The following is a 13,151-nucleotide window of genomic DNA, read 5'->3' as shown; positions in this document are numbered from 1 at the left end:
GCCACCTTTCAGAAATAGAAATAAGGGACGCCCTGATTTCAGCAGCGCAGGAGCCAAAAAAAAGCCCCAAAACTTCTAAACTGAATAAAAATGTGTTTATTTTATATGAAAAAACAAAATGCTTTGATTTAAAGTTTAAAGTGCTTTAATAGCTTTGAACTTGCATGACTGTACAGACAGACAACCATACTAGCAACTGAAATATCCTCCTATGCTACGTATGTCCACATCAGCCCAGATGTATAATATAGCTACAGGTGAAGAATATGGTGTAAAAGTTAATTTATTTCAATAATTCAACTAGAATATGGTGTAAAAGTTAATTTATTTCAATAATTCAACTAGAATATGGTGTAAAAGTTAATTTATTTCAATAATTCAACTAGAATATGGTGTAAAAGTTAACTTATTTCAATAATTCAACTAGAATATGGTGTAAAAGTTCACTTATTTCAATAATTCAACTAGAATATGGTGTAAAAGTTAATTTATTTCAATAATTCAACTAGAATATGGTGTAAAAGTTAATTTATTTCAATAATTCAACTAGAATATGGTGTAAAAGTTAATGAAAATACGGTACAAATCGCGTCCCGTATTAGTTCAATACTGGACGCAACATTTTTTTCTCAAATAAAGGACAATTCCGTATTTTACGGGACGGGTGGCAACCCTACTCACTAAGGATCTTACATAATTGTTTGCCTCACACATTTGCCTCTGATTTATGCCGCGTTCCATTTCTCCTCGGAAGTCGGAATTTCCCAGTTACCAGTCGGAATTTTCAACTGGAACGCCCCTCGAAGTGGGATTTCCTACTGGGAAAATGGGAGAAGCTTCACCACCCCCGAGTTACCATTCCAAGATGGCTGCCATTCCCAGTTCCCAGTTCCGATTTCCGAGGTAAATGGAACGCGCCATTAGGCACCAAATAGTTACAAGCCAACACCAAACTCTTATCAAACACCTTTATATGAGCAAACATGTCAAATTTGCATCACAAAGAACCACACGACTTCTTTAACAGCATATGTAAAAAAGTGGAGAGATTTGTCCGTCAGTTCCTGTAACATACTCTCTTTTTACTATTATTATTTAATCTACAGAAACTGTGGAAACATTTAGTTTAATGGACTCTTGAGCTGAAAACCAAAAAAAGGAAAATACAGTGATTCACCGTGCATGTACCCCTGCAGATGGCAGAAAAGGAAAGGTTAGCTTTGGCAACGACTTTTCCAATCAGGGAACTGCTGCTACTGTCGTGTTGGCGTTTCTTCAAACTTCAAAGCACAAGACAGTCCAATGTCATTCAAGAGTCACTATTTGAGCGGGTGAGGGTTGAGATGATTAAATCTGAAATCAATGATGAAATCATACCAAACACTGTGTCTGCAGTACCTGCTGAAATGGAGATGAGCTGCTGATTCTCTCGCTCATAAACGAGTGAAATGGAAATGACACTGCTTTAAAATCCCCTTTGCGCTCCAAATAAAATGGGGAGCAAGGGCGTAGGTTTGCATAGGGACGGTAGGGACATAACATTACCAACTTTTCAGGGGGCTCAAATTGTCCCCACCAACTTTTAAGCAACCTTATTTGCATTATATAATGAGTTCAGATATAAAGGTAATTTAGATTGTCTTCCCAAATGTTGTAAGGATAGAATTGACCCAACCATTATTAAGTGAATTATTTTCATTATGTTCAGACTTACATTTACCCCTTTTCACTTGCTGAATTGCCGGTCCATTTTTTTTTTTCCTCAAACGCACATTTGATTGGCTGATGACTTTATTTATTTTTGTTTTTTCAGTTATATTTAATTTATTTATTTAGACAGACAGTGTTGAGTGGTCTTAAGACAAATGTTTATTTTTTTTTTTACATTCTGGATAGTTAAAAGATTATTAATACATTTGTATTTATTGTGTATGTTAATATACTTTAAGTTATGTTCAAATATTGCAATTTAAATTGCTAATAAAATCCTGGAATATTCTGTAATTTTTCAAAATGTTTCTTTAGTAGTTTTTGAAAACAAAGGTTTGAATCAAACCGTGTATCAGGTGAACCAATACACATGAAAGTTAGTATAAGTCAATACAGATTTATTTTGCATTGATCATTTAGCCTATCAATTAATTAGGTTCATATTCGTGACAAATGTAGCCCTGACCCCCGTTCACCCAATCTGTTTGGTCTTATTAATGTCCCGTCCCCAGCAAAAAGTACATGCAGTTTACGCTGTTATATCATCCCTACCAATGTTGAGACCAAACCTACGCCCTTGATGGGGAGGGTCTGACAGCAACATTGACGAGAGAAATAAAGCAGCAGACCCAATTGCAGGTCCACCAACCAAACAGAGCGACAGACAGGACAAGAAATAATATTTTCAGCAACAAAGATTAAAGTGGATGTTGAAGAGCAAAAGAAATGCACAGAATAGATGGGTTGTCGAGAACTCATTGATGAAAAAAACAGATTGGAAAATTCACTTTAATTATTGATTTTCTTTGCAGAAGCAGCAACTGCAGAAGATAATAATATGCCTTGCAAAAATTTTGGATTTCCCAAGAGGAGACCTGTCAGGAGATAGAGTGCATTTTCTTAATAAACTCATACATTCTACCAAACTCTGCATGTTTTCATCAAAATATCTCACTCCCAAAGGAGTTTTGTCTCTTTTTTCTTTAAGAGTTTTGTCTCTGTCCAGTCAAGAATGTGAGACAATAAATGGTGTGAGGACAAGTTTGAAGTCTCAGCCATGTACTCCCCTGAGCTGAACATTTAGACGAGCTTCATATCATAGCGGTGCACATGGAGTATACCTTTACACTCGCAAATGATCCTGAGTGTTGTCCCAGTTACCTTTTGTATTTTTCCAACTCATCCCCCACAGAGCTTGACATCAAGAAACTGTGAGACATTATTAGAAACTCTCTCATCTTAATACAGATTGCTCTTCTTTTTTGTGACTAACAGTAGTTGTTGAATGAGGAAGACTTCTGCCTAGAAAAAATGATGGGGGGGCGGAAAAAAAGCTTAAAATAATGAATGCATGACTAAGTGTGACGTGTGAAATGTACAGCTGCTGTCGAGCCCTGCAGACAAACATGTTCATCAACAAGACAGGTATGCTTGTGTGTCTGAGGGCTTCACGTCTCCTTACAGTAAAGGTATGTGGACTTGTGTACGTCAGAGGTTTCCTGTCTATTGATGTAAATATGCCCCTGAGACTCAGAGATGGGAACAGAGCAGACAGTTACGGGTCAGTGAGGACCATCTCTCAGTTTTACAATGTATTCAAAATGTATTTTCCAGGTTGCCGGTTGTGAAATAAATGTGAAGATGACCTTGCAGTTGAAAAAATAAATGAATCTATTACTCAGTTTTTGAACACAGTAAAAGCGTCATCTTTTCTCCAGTTAAAGGCACTCTATGTAGCGATACAACTACTGACCAAAAGAGGGCAGCATATCACAATAAAGTTAATGCTTCAGCAAATCAGTGCTTCACTAGCAAGATGAAGTGCTATTCCCCCTAAACTGTAGACCTGTTTGGCCCAGTAGATAAAGCCAACCACCACTAGTGTTGGAGTTAAAAGGACTTTGACGTTTAACTTGAGAATATGATTCTTCCAACTGAGACGACTGGCTAAGGAAAGGCGTCACTGGGTCCTTCATCTCTGTATGGTACAGATGTGGCTGCACATCTTTTAACAGGCACAGGTCAGCAGGAACATTCCCCATTTTGCCTTATTACACTGGCCGCCCTTTAAATTTTAGAAACCTTTTCAAAATTATTTTATTTGCTTTTAAATCGCTCAACAGCCTTGCGCATATTTTACTTCTTTACTTGCATTTTATATCTTATTCAGCAAGGTTTTTTTAATTTATCTTTTTTATTTCTTCTTCTTTACACTTTGGTCTAGTGCAGGGGTCGGCCACCCAAAATGTTTTAGAGCCATATTGGACCAAAAACACAAAAAACAAATATGTCTGGAGCCGCAAAAAATGAAAAGTCTTGTATAAGCCTTAGAATGAAGACAACACATGCTGCATGTTTCTATATTAGTTATAACTGGGGGAAGATTTATTTTTTTTTATTATGCACTTCGAGAAAAAAGTCGAAATGTCGAGAAAAAAGTCGAAATGTCAAGATTAAAGTTGAAGTACAATCTTGAGAAAAAAGTCGAAATATCGAGAAAAAAGTCGAAATGTTGAGAAAAAAGTCAAAATTTCGAGAAAAAAGTCGAAATGTTGAGAAAAAAGTCGAAATGTCGAGAAAAAGGTTGAAATGTCAAGATTAACGTTGAAGTCAAAATTACGAGAAAAAAGTCGAAATGTTGACAAAAAAGTCGAAATGTCGAGGAAATAGTCAAAATTTCATGAAAAAAGTCAAAATGTAAAGAAAAGGTCGAAATGTTGAGAAAAAAGTCAAAATTTCGACAAAAAAGTCAAAATTTCGACAAAAAAGTCTAAATGTTGAGAAAAAAATCGAAATGTCAATATTAAAAAGGAAAGCAAAAAGGAAGAAAAAAAGAGGAAAAAAAGGAAAAAAAGAAGAAAAAAAAGAAAAAAGAAAAAAAGAGAAAAAAAAGGAAAAAAGAGAAGAAAGAAAGGAAAAAAACGGTCAAACATTTTTGAAAAAGCTCCAGGAGCCACTAGGGCGGCGCTAAAGAGCCGCATGCGGCTCTAGTGTGTTTGGTGTTTTACAAATAAAGTTTGTATGTGATGGGATGGGTAGTACATGATAACAGATCATCCTCACTCATCAGTACAGTTTAATCGGTAGCTTCTTTTACACTGGTGGATATCCAGCGTTTAACACTGAAATCCAGCGTATCGCCTGTCCTTTTTACATTAACTGACACGAGATGGCGTGTTGAGCTGGCCCCGTGAATAACTCTGAGGGTACACTTAATCGCAGGTCAGGACTAATGTAAACAGAAGTGACTCAGGGTGGCGGGTCGTGGGCAGGATTTGTTGGTGACAAGATGAGGATGTCCACGAGCTCCTCATCCTCAGAGACATGGATATCATAAATCAATATATTACAGAACCGTAATCTGGAACTTGCTACTAAAATGCAAATGCAAAGACTGCGGCTTTGCAAGAAACGAAACCTAGGTCATTAACCAACTGAAGAGCCTCAGAAAGAAGTTAACTGTGTTCATATTTGCTAGTCATATTCGTGCAACACGATGCAAATGCTGCTGTTATTCAGAATGGATCCGCCACCGGCTCCATCTCCTGCATCAGTCAACTTTTCTGATGTTGGGGAGGCCATAGAGGCCAAACTAAACAGACCCGTCATGCTACGTAGTTGCACTGGATAACACCTCCCCACTCGTCTTTCCTCCCCTCAACTCGGCTTCGGGCACCAAAGAGCCAATATAACACAACTTGCACTTACTGTACACTGACCAGCACTCGTTAAACACGTGTTCATCATCCAGGGTCTCCTCTAAAAACGCCTAATGGCTCTTTGGCAACAAAACACACCTGTATGCCCTCAAAGGTCACAAATGGTTTTGCAAACAAGAATAGCTTTAAGTTCATCATTTAATAAGGCACTAAAATTTTAATTTTCCGTCACTATTTGTGTGTGAAGGTGTGTAAAATACTTCATGGATTTTAGATGTATCACCCAGTTTTTCACATTATTTTTTCAGATACTATCTCACCACATTGAAACAAAGTGTAATTTTTGACCTTTTATAAGCATATGGTGTAATTCCATGATATAAATCAGTACTTATTAAATACTAGCTATTTGCTCTTGAAAGTAGGAGAAATGAATTGTACTGTAAGCATATTTTGTCAGTAGTGGGTACCTTTTTTTTCATTATTGGACAGTTTGAACATCTAGATATTCAGCTAGTGGATACAGAATGTAGACAGCTAGGAAATTATTAACAACAGTATCAGTAAAAGATGAAAAATGACATCTCAATTTTTCCATTTCTACACAAACTTATAAAGGGCAGGCTGGTGCAGAAAACTAAATTACTTTCTGCAAGAGTGCAGATCTGAGAGGCTTGTACTGTCATAATCACACTGTCAGTAACAGAAAAACACTATTACTTGTGAGTGAACCAAACAGATAACCCAAAAAGTGAAAGATTTTCTGGGGCATGCTGGAAAACATGCATTTAACTATGCCCAACATAGTACAATATTACAGCTTTTGGACGTTTAAGTGAGGACGCTCTAGTGGCAGTAGGTTGATCAAGAAATTAAACCTACTTTCACTCCCGGTATTACACAGTGTTACGCATTAGTGTTTACTAATAATGCATGCACACATGTAGATGATAGATGCTTCCCAGCTGGACTTGACCAGCGCCTCTTCTGGGTTCCTCTGAGCTCAGAGATATCAAAGACCCCTGCTGGACAAGTCGGGTAAAAAAAAAGTCTATTTTGCACAGCGAAGTTTCAGATTGTATATTTTGAAAGTAAATCAGTATGGCATTTCTTGATAAAGGTTATGCATGTATAGGACTATATTAATATTCATTTAGAGTAGTGACCTATCAGAGATCCCACGTAATCAGCTTATACTTCTGATTTTATGAAATGAAATTCCTCCACGTTCTTTGACTAATGTAGTCGCATTTTACACTCTTTTGACACCATGATCACAACAACCTGTTTATGTCAACTGGTTGAAATAACATCTCTCGCATACCTTTAATTATAGGACCTAGATCAGCTCAAACCTTTTGAACATGTCACAGGTGTGAAATGTATGCATGGATGTTTTTTTTTTTATCTTATGACCCCACAGTCACCTTGTTTTAACTTGCCTTCTATCAGTCTGTATGAAACATGGATTGTGCCCCCTGGTGTTCAACAGAGGAAAGTACAGTTGTTTGTGGCTCCTGTGGCTCAACCGAGCGGCAAACATCTAACTTCCAGGTTTAGTCTCATGTTGAACTAAGATTGGTTGCAGTTGCTCGACTGGCCGCTAGAGGCAGCCTCCAAAAACAATGTTAAATGTCAATATCTAGAGCAGAAATAAACATGTTTACAGCTTGGTTCAGAAAACCATTTTTGTCTCAATCGTTTGATTTGACATCCACAATGGGAGTGAATTTTTTTCTCTATTATGATTGATTGACAGTCGGCTCAGCCAATGGCTAGCTGTCATCACTTCCTCATCTGTAATTGTCATGCTACCGCGCTTAGCAACCAGCAGTTAGTCTTAACTTAGCATTGGCTAAATGTAGGTCATTTTTTATTTCACCATCGCGTCGACATGTAAAACAATACATTACGTTGGTTAGCAGCGTAGATATTTTCCTAATTTTTTAAAATCTTTTTGCTTCTTCTTTGTTGATCATTTTATCCTAATTCACATTATTTATTTTTTTCATTTTATTTTTTTTTATTTTATTAGTTTGCACACAATAAAATTAACACTTGCAATCAAAATAGTTACAAATGTGACAGGAGAGGTCAAAAAGCCAACAGGCTTATGCAGCGAAACCTCCCCTCAATTTAGGAAGTAAAACAGTAATTACAAAAAATCAAAAAACAAAAACATAAGACGAAGACTATAAACAAAAACAAAGAAGGTTTGACTACATAGTTACAGGTCATCAACACACAAAAAATAAACAAAAAACAAACAAAAAAAAACAAACAAACAAAAAAAACAAAGAAAACTTGTGACATTTTTTAAATGTGAATTAAATGAGATGATAAATTTCTTTTAAAAATCTCTAGAGAAGCAGAGCTTTTGATAATGTGAGATTTGGAGTTCCATATCTGTACACCGCGATATCTGAGGGAAAACTGGCCGTGTTTAGTTTTATAAAAAAGGAAGATGAAAATGATTAACCTGTCTAGTATTATATGAATGTATTTGAGAATTATAATTGAAAAAATTACTAAACGATAGTTTAGTAATTATACACGAGTGTGAGGTGAAAATGGAAATCTTTGAAATGTCAAACTGGATCTTTAATGATAAGTTCAGGACAGAGTTCTCTAAAGCATTTCCAACATATTTTGAGTCCTTTAAATATTCCCACTTTCTCCAGATTTTACTCTTTGGATGTGCAAAGGGCAGCTGAAGGTTCAAGGATTCATCACGGGGAGACTTTACAGGACTGCTGGGTTCCAGCGCTGCCGATGTTGACAACAAATGCATGAGGAGACTATGGTGGTTTCTTCTTTTCTTTTAAAGAGAAATATTTACTGTCTTCTTATCTGTTTATAGTGACATAAACAGCTGCTTGGTCTAGATATGGTTTGTGACACAGGGCTGCAACACCGTCACACTTTTTCCATGAGAAAAATATTCAAACACAAACAGTATCTGTTGTGCACAGACCCCCAGTTTTTCAGAGAAAAAAATAACACTTTAGGCCTCTGGTTGGATGTTGATGCATCACAGTGGCTGACTGACATTAGAGAGCCAGGAGACATGTCATAAATGTCGTGGTGCGCTACCAAGCAAAACACATCATCGCTGACAGGAATTATGAACGAGATATATATTATGGAAAAATAACCTTCTCCTTGAACTTCAATATGGGTAAATTTAATACTTACTGGTGGAAGTGGTCATCTTATTTTGATGGGTGAAGAAGAGGGTGTGGAGTTGTGTGTACATCTTTGTGAGAATGTGAGGCTGATGTTTTTACAATGATGTTACAATCTGTGCACTTTTGTTATTTTTCTTTCTTTTATTTTGCTTTGCTTTTCATTTTATGTCATTGTTACATTTTACTTGTAATGTCAAAAATTTAAAAATCTTTAAAAATAAAGTTTAAAAAAAAAACACATCATCGCTGATCTTTTTTAGTCCTATTCATGTTGATTATCGAGCAACAGAGTTGTACAAGTTCCTGATGAAGAGCAAAAGGTCACCAAAACCTTTCTTAACCTTTCTCAAACAGAAGAAACTGTCTTGATAGCGATGTTCGTAAATGAATGATATATGTTTGATGATAATTAGAATTTGTACGTTTGCACTTTTTTTGGGCTAAGAAACATGGAGTGGTAATAAATGACTCTTGAAAGTATTTTGCTTCTTTTTGAAGATGGGTTTGGTGAAAAATGAATTTAGTTTCTTGTGGTGTCACACTTATGTCAGATGTACAGACTGTAATTAAACATATTCACCAGCAATTTAATAAATGAAACACGCTCAACTGCAGTTGGCAGCAGTTTGTTTAGTTTTATTTAGAAAATTGAGGAGCTTTCCTAACGGATGAGCCAAATTCATCACTGCTCAAAAGAGGGATGACAGAAAAGCTCATTTTTGTTAGTTTTTAATTCTAAAACAACTAAAGTCTCAAAAATCCCCGAGAAAACTATGTTTTACTTGATCCACCATGAGGATGCACTTTCTTTCTCTCTTGCAAGCAACATTTGCAGACCATCATTTAGAGAATATCCTTAATATTTTAGAGTGCAAATTGTTGAACAACAATTTTTGAATGAATATATAAGTAAAGAGTCAAAACAAAAAAACCCATGACATTGTAGACTTGTAGTTCTTTTTTGTGGTCTTGGTCTTGTCTCGGTCTCGCCATGACAGAATCTTGTGATCACCAGTTCTTCAGTGTAATTTGGCTACTATAATGGTAAATAATGCAATTTCAAATCGATAATTGTGTGTATCTTTAATATTTAAGATTCACATTTCATCTACAAATTAAGTACAATTTAAATCATTAGACTTTTCTGAGGTGAGGTGGAGGGGGGTGTTGGAGGCTGGTTACTGGGTTAGATGACTTTGGGACTAGTTAATAGTCGTGTCAATCCTTAAAAGAACTCGAGTCAATCATCAAATAGTGCAGAAATAGCGGTAGTGCAGTTGCCACACATATTTGATCTCAGCTAATTGATGAAAACATGTATAGTGAGTTCACACATAAGACATCCACTGTCTCTGTGTTATTGTGCTGCAGTTGAATACAACTTCATATGTAAACTAAGCAGCTGAACCAGGATGGTGCTGATGTTCTACAACTCACGCAAGATGACAAAATAACTAGGTTTTCTTTTGCTGTCGGCCTCAGTCTCGGTCTTGAGCTGAACTAGTCCTTGATTCTCTCTGGTCTTGGTAGTGTCTTGGTCTCGGTTTAGGGGGTCTTAAGTACAAGTCTATGACATTGTAATCCAAGTTTTGTAATTCACTCTATCAGGCCTTACTAAGGTGGCTCTTTAGAAACAATACTTCTAAGTCTGTCAGATAACAATGAGATAACAATCAAATCCATGTTAACTTTGAGAACGCTTTTTTTATTTTTTTATTTTTTTAAAATCTTTTTATTGGTATTTTTGGGCAATAACAAAATGGTAAAAACAGATATCAAAACCAACCTTATCAAATATGCCATTTTTTAAACCCCAACCCACCCACAATTGCATGGCTGTAAAAAATAATATATAGATGTGCAGAGAAAAAAAAAAAGAAAGAAAAACCTACAGGACAATAATACAAAAAAATATATATATATATATATATATTGGGTAGTAATAAATAATAAAGTAGAAAGGACATTAGAGGCACAGGTTTTTATTTCCCAGTAGTGCACTTATGCTTTCTTAATACGGGATAAATCTGGATGACACAAATGCTCTTAAAAAAATGAGAATTTTAGCAAAAAAAGATGTTGGAAAATGTTGAATCTTTAGACTAAAGATTGGATGCCGTCAGCCTGACTGCCAGAAGAGAACAACATCTCTAAATCTAGACAGCCAGTTCTGGACAGGTCTGACACTTCAACTGCGGAGGATTATTGAGGTGAGGAAAAGCTGGATTGATTTTGTTGAAAAGCAAAGCTTAAAAGCAGCACAACAGATTTTGCTTTCAGAGTCACATTTCTAGTAGGTGACTCGATGTGTTACACACGCTGGATTACTGTGGTGAGGAGCCAGAGCTGCACAGCAGAGGTTACAGGGCGGTGTGCCCAGTAGAGTGTCTGTGGTCAGTAGATTGATTTTGGTCAGAGACACAGACGACAGAGAGCTGGGGATCAGTGCAGAGAGGCCACTTGTTATTTGACTTGGTAGATTTCCAGCTCTGAAAAATGACATCTAAAATCGGCAGATGTGTCACTGTGACTGCTGATTTTAGCTAATGTTTTCACCGTGCCAGTTCCTAAACTGCATCAATGCCACATCAGCGGGACAGCTTAACAATGTTATCAACTTCATCCACAGCTGGAAGATAACCACATGAATGTTATATCTGCTGTGTGAGTTTGTGACTGCACATCTAAGCAGTTTGGTTTGATTAAATTGATTGCAGAGCTGACCTGTTGAACAACATACTCAACTACTCAGCAGACACAGCTGCTGCTCATTTTCTCATACGTTTGAAACCTTATATACTTGGCCATTGTGTTTACCATGTTTGTTTGGCTGAGTGGCTAATAAAATACAGCTCTGTGTTGTTACTAACTCAAAATCTGTATTTATACAGTACGTGCTTATGGGCTTCAAACCTAAACAACTACAAAACTGAGTTACAACCAGTACTCGAGTTGTAAAAATAAATCAGGGGGGATGGTGGATTTTATCATATGGGGACAGATAATTTGTGCTGATTATAAATAATATAATATATTACAAATAATAGCAGTGACCAAAACACCTGCAGAAATACTGCAGGAATGACATAGCAGCAGTTAAATGCAGCCTTCTGTAAGCTTTAAATATCCACTGGGCTTACATCAAATACATCAAAACACAACAATAAAAAACAGTTTTCTGAACTTATCAATATGACTCTGTCCTTCCCACGATAAGTAAAATGGATCACTGCAAAAACTCAAAATCTTAACAAGAATATTTGTCTTATTTCTAGTTAAAATGTCTCATTTTAGTAAAAAAAATCTCATTACACTTAAAACAAGACGCATCACTGGAAAAAACAAGAATTTTCACCTGTTTCAAGTAGATTTTCACTTGAAATAAGTAGGTGAAAAGGTGAAAATGGTCAAATAAGTTATTTTTCTGGTGTTATTTTTCTGGTGATGACTCTAAATGTTGAAATAGCAGTAAAACCACATTCATTGATGAAATGACATAAGGGATGGAAAGGGGGGAAGGCAGTTTTACAGGGGGGATGATTTGGGCCGTTTTTATTTCAGGGGGGATGCCGTCCCCCCTCATCCCCCCTCAACTCCAGTACTGGTTACAACCCTGAAAAAAAGCTGAAGATATTAAGATGAGTAACTGCATAATTTGAGATAAAAGTTACCCCAGACATGTGACAACTCTAGAATGTTTCTGTAAATATACACAAAAATGTATAAAGTATAACCCAAAACAGGAAGTTTGGGTGTATATTTCAATAAGATGCTAGTAAATGACCCCACGCAAACGCAGGGACAAATTACTCTCGTTCCAGCTACAGATTCCTGATCCACATCCAAGCGCACACACATGACCAACGATGCCCCAATAAACAGTTATAAATCTCCACCAGCCAGTTGCTAGGCAACACAGGCACCTCTAACATCAATTGGGTATTGTGGGCCACTGCGAGCGGGGTGGGGGTGGGTGTGCAAACAGGGGGGGTTTCCAGACAGGAGGGCTTTTATTTGCGCGGAAACCTCTGGGGGGAAGCGGGCAACTGTTAATCTGCCAATGTTCTGTCATCTCTGTAACCGTTATGGGACCCCGACAGTCACCGTTAGGGCCGTTTCTGACAGGAGCAGGCCAACACGTGGTAGTGGGGTGTCGGATGAAAGCAACAGAGACAGAGTTCAAAGTATCTCCTCTTTTATTCCCTTTTCCTGTATTTTCTAACAGGAAAAAATAGTAATGTTGGGAGATGGGATGGGTAATGGTTAAAAGTTAACCACTAAAGCCTGAGAGAAATGGATGAACTTAGTTAAAATTTCGACTCAAGTAAGATCCAACTATACTGTACTTTGGGCCGTGATTAAGAGACATTTGGAAAAAAATCTCCTTTTCCTGTTCTTTTTTTAAAACTCTTTTTTTATTTAGGCAACAAAGAACCTGAGGGCATCATGGGTGTTACAAAGTCAAGGCAATACAATTTCTTCCATACATCGTGTTACAGTGTCATATCTTTGTTAGTGTGCATACATAATCCATTTTTCCCAGTACCTGTCACATTTCTGCAGTTCAAGTTTCAATACAAAAGTGAGTCTCTCC

This window comes from Cololabis saira, chromosome 19 (assembly GCF_033807715.1).
Source record: "Cololabis saira isolate AMF1-May2022 chromosome 19, fColSai1.1, whole genome shotgun sequence".
Classification (NCBI taxonomy): Eukaryota; Metazoa; Chordata; class Actinopteri; order Beloniformes; family Belonidae; genus Cololabis; species Cololabis saira.
This window is presented reverse-complemented; position numbering follows the sequence as displayed.